This window comes from Gastrolobium bilobum, unplaced genomic scaffold (assembly GCF_033153095.1).
Source record: "Gastrolobium bilobum isolate Gb01-03AN ecotype WA unplaced genomic scaffold, APGP_CSIRO_Gbil_v1 utg50418, whole genome shotgun sequence".
NCBI classification, from domain to species: domain Eukaryota; kingdom Viridiplantae; phylum Streptophyta; class Magnoliopsida; order Fabales; family Fabaceae; genus Gastrolobium; species Gastrolobium bilobum.
In genome coordinates this window covers 1-4,861 of record NW_026896675.1, presented here as the reverse complement: position 1 = coordinate 4,861, position 4,861 = coordinate 1, and the positions used below count along the sequence as shown (strand labels likewise).

General features: G+C 41.0%; 1 non-coding gene across 1 annotated transcript; it reads right to left on the bottom strand.

Moving 5' to 3' along the window:
- Positions 1 to 223: 223 nt before the first annotated feature.
- On the bottom strand, positions 224 to 330 carry LOC133301398 (small nucleolar RNA R71). Its single transcript, XR_009750189.1, has one exon. It is a non-coding gene; the product is annotated as a small nucleolar RNA R71 (small nucleolar RNA).
- Between the last annotated feature and the right edge of the window lie 4,531 nt (positions 331 to 4,861).

Below are 4,861 nucleotides of genomic sequence, written 5' to 3'. Positions count from 1 at the left end.
TGCAGAGGACCCTTACTTGCACATAGAGAACTTTCTGTTGTTGAGTGATACTGTGAAGATAAATGGTGTCACAAGAGATGCAATTCTGTTGAGACTATTCACTCATTCACTGACGGATGATGCAAGGAGATGGCTGCAATCATTGCCACAAGGAAGTATAACAACTTGGGATGATCTGCAAACCAAGTTCTTGCAGAGGTTTTTCTCAGCATCCAAGAGGGCCAAGTTGAAGGATGAGATTACAATCTTTAAGCAGAAAGAGTCAGAATCCATTTATGAGGCTTGGGAGAGATTCAAGACTTTGTTGAGGAAATGTCCACAACATGGAATTGAGGCATGGCAACAAACAGCAATCTTCCTGCAAGGAATGACCACTAACACTAGAACCTTGGTGCATGCCACTGCTGGTGGATCATTGACTACCAAGACTCCTCAAGAAGCCTTGGATATCTTTGAGTCATTGGCATCTCAGGAATTTGATAATGCCCCAGTGGCTGCCAGAAGGACAGGAATCATCAGGTTGGATGGGTATGATGCTCTGTTGGCAAGGAATGATCAGCTGATGCAGACACAGAGACAACAGCAGCAACAGTTGGATACCCTTATTAAGCAACTCTCTTCACAAAAGGTAGCTTCTGTGGAAACCAAGAGTGTATGTGCTATATGTGGCAAAGGCCATGTGACAGAGGACTGTGATTATGGGGGATCACCAGAACAAGCAGAGGTGAATGGAGTGTGGTATGATCAGAATAATCAAAGGAACTACAACAATCAGGGAAGGAATGTTTATGTGCCACCATGGAAGAACAAGAATCAACACCCAGGATTCAACTATAGTTCCAACCATCAATTGAACCCACCATTACATCCTCCACCACCACATATGAAGGAGCAGTCAAGTGATCCTGCTGCATGGGAGAAAGCATTTGCTCAGTTATCTAAGACAACTCAGGATTATATCCAGGGGTCTAATTCATTCAGGGAAGAGACAACTGCATTCATGCAGGAGACCAGAACTTCTTTCAGAAATCAAGAAGCATCAATCAGAAATTTGGAGACCCAGATTGGTCAATTATCAAGACAGATATCAGAGAGACCACAAGGGAAATTTCCAGGTGATACATTAGTGAATCCTAAGGAGCACTGTAAAGCAATTATGACAAGAAGTGGGTTGGTACTTCAACCAGTGAAAAAGAATGTGGAAAATAAAAAGAATGAAGAAGAGGTTGTGGTTGAATATGTAGTCTCTGATGATGAAGTAGAGAAGATGAGAAATGAGAAAAGTGAGAAGGAAGTAGTTGTTAGAGATGTTATAGTTGGAATTGAGAAAGAAGAGGAAGGGGAGGACAATAAGAATGAAGGAGAGGTAGAAGTTGGTAAAAATGCTTCCCCACAAAAGATGATGAAGTGGGAAAAGAAGAAGATGGCTGACAAGAAAGAACAGCCAGTTATTTTATCTCCCTATGCTAGAGTTCCCTACCCTCAAAGGTTGAAGCAAGAGATTCAGAAACAGCACTATGCAAGATTTCTGGATATCTTAAAAAATTTACAAATTAACATACCATTTTCTGAAGCACTGGAAAATATGCCTCACTATGCAAAGTTCATGAAGGATCTTCTTACTAAGAAGAGGAAATTAACTGATGGTGAGACAGTGGCCCTAACAGCAGAGTGTAGTGCCCTAATCCAGAAGAAGCTTCCAACAAAAATGAAAGATCCTGGAAGCTTCAGTATCTCTATTGCTATAGGAGATGTGGAGGTGGGAAAGGCATTGTGCGATTTGGGAGCCAGTATAAACTTGATGTCATTGACTGTATGTAGAGCTTTGGGAATCAACACTTTGAAGGAGATTAATCTTATTCTGCATCTTGCAGATAGATCTATCAAGAGGCCTGAACGTGTGGTTGAAGATGTCTTGGTCAAGGTAGACAAGTTTATTTTTCCAGTGGATTTTGTGATTCTTGACATGGAGGAAGAGGATACAGAAAGTCCTCTATTGTTAGGAATACCCTTTTTAGCAACTGCAAGATCTTTGATAGATGTTGAACAAGGAAAGTTGTTGCTAAGGGTGGATGAGGAAACAGTCACAATTGATGTATTTGAAACTATCAAGCACCCTGTTGATATGGGGGATTGTTTTAGATTGGATGTGATACAGGAGGTTGTGGAAGAAGTGAATAAAGAAGAAGAATTCCCAGTTGAGGAAGAAAGATCAGAAGAAGAGACAGGTACAGAAGATTACCAAGAAGAGCCAGAAGTGGAAGAGCTTGAGAAGAAGATTGATGACATTCCAAAAGGAGCACCTAAGGTAGAACTTAAAGAATTACCTTCACATTTGAAGTATGTGTTCCTTGGGGATGATCAAACATATCCAGCAATCATTAATGCAATGTTGTCTGATGAGGAAGAAGGAAAGTTGATTGAAGTACTTAAGAAGAATAAGCTGGCAATTGGTTGGCAATTTTCTGATCTCAAGGGTATCAATCCTTCCTTCTGCACCCATAAAATATTGATGGAAGAAGAGGTCAAACCAGTAAGGCAACCACAGAGGAGACTCAACCCCACTATGAAGGAGGTAGTGAGGAAGGAGGTTGTGAAGTTGCTTGATGCTGGGATGATTTACCCTATTTCAGTCAGTGCTTGGGTGAGTCCTGTGCAAACAGTACCCAAGAAAGGGGGGATGACTGTGGTGAAAAATGAGAATAATGAGTTGATTCCCACAAGGACAATCACTGGTTGGAGAATGTGTATTGACTATCGGAGGTTGAACAAGGCAACCAGGAAGGATCATTTTCCACTTCCTTTCTTGGATCAGATGCTAGAGAGGTTGGCAGGACATGCTTTCTATTGTTTCTTGGATGGTTATTCAGGGTACAATCAGATAGCTGTGGCACCAGAGGACCAGGAGAAGACAGCATTTACATGTCCATATGGAATTTTCGCATATCAGAGGATGCCTTTTGGTCTATGCAATGCTCCGGCCACTTTCCAAAGGTGCATGCTTTCCATTTTCTCTGATATGGTAGAGGAATGTATAGAAATATTTATGGATGATTTTTATGTATTTGGGTCTGATTTTAATGTATGTCTGAAAAACTTAGATTCTGTCTTAAAAAGATGCCGGGACTGTACTTTGGTTTTGAACTGGGAGAAATGTCACTTCATGGTGACAGAAGGTATCGTTCTTGGACACAAGGTGTCTAGAACAAGAATAGAAGTGGATAGGGCAAAAATTTCTGTGATTGAGAAACTCCCTCCGCCTGTTAATGTTAAGGGTGTGAGGAGTTTTCTTGGTCATGCAGGATTTTATAGGCGGTTCATAAAAGATTTTTCAAAAATTGCCAAGCCCTTATGCAAGTTATTGGTCAAGGACCAAGAGTTCCTGTTTGATAATGAATGTCTGCATGCATTCCATGTTTTAAAAGAAAAGTTGAGCACTGCACCTATCATGACGGCACCTTATTTTTCATTACCATTTGAATTAATGTGTGATGCTAGTGATTACGCTGTAGGAGTGGTATTGGGCCAAAGAGTGAATAAATTGTTGCATGTCATTTACTATGCCAGTAAGATCTTAAATGATGCACAAAAGAATTATGCTACTACAGAAAAAGAATTACTGGCTATTGTGTATGCATTTGACAAATTCAGGCCACATCTGTTAGGATCAAAAGTTATTGTTTACACTGACCATGCAGCTTTAAAGTATTTGTTAAGCAAGCAGGATGCTAAACCCGGGTTGCTCCCTGGATGTTACTGTTGCAAGAATTTGAGGTAGAGATTAAGGATAAAAAGGGAGTTGAAAACTTGGTGGCTGATCACTTATCCAGGATTACAGAAAAAGAGCTTCAAGAAGGACCGGAAGTAGTGATCAGAGAAGAGTTTCCTGATGAACATGTTTTGGCGATATGTGCTGTCACATAGATGGTTAAGGATAAAGTCTTATCTATCAGTACCCCACCATGGTTTGCTGATTTCGCCAACTATAAAGCTGTTGGATTGATGCCTAAGGATTTCACATGGCAATAGAGGAAGAAATTTCTGCATGATGTTAAGAGATACATTTGGGATGATCCATATCTTTTCTATAGATGTTCAGATAATGTGATCAGACGGTGTATTCCAGAGGAAGAACATAAGGATGTGTTGTGGCATTGTCATGGTTCTGCATATGGTGGACATTTTGCAGGTGAGAGAACTGCAGCAAAAGTATTGTTGAGTGGCTTCTACTGGCCCACCTTATACAAGGATGCAAAGAAGTTTGTGGAGGCATGTGACAACTGTCAGAGAACTGGGAATATTTCTAGGCGACATGAGATGCCGTTGAACAATATCCAGGAAGTGGAGATCTTTGATGTTTGGGGTATGGATTTTATGGGACCTTTCCCTTCTTCCTACTCTAACAAGTACATATTGGTGGCAGTTGACTATGTTTCCAAATGGGTTGAGGCCATAACTACAACAACCAATGATTCCAGAGTTGTGATTGCTTTTCTGAGGAAGCATATATTTTCAAGATTTGGAGTCCCTAGAGCTATCATTAGTGATGGGGGCACTCATTTTGATAATAGGATGGTGGAGTATGCCTTGGCTAAGTATGGAGTGAGGCATAAAATAAGCACTCGATACCACCCACAGACTTGTGGTCAGGTTGAGATTTCCAACAGGGAATTGAAGAGAATATTGGAGAAGACTGTTGGGAATGCTAGGACCCAGTGGTCCAAGAAACTTGATGACACTTTATGGGCGTATAGGACCGCTTTCAAAACTCCTATTGGGATGTCTCCATTTCAGTTGCTGTTTGGAAAAGCATGCCATTTGCCAGTTGGATTGGAGCACAAGGCTTTGTGGGCTTTGAGGT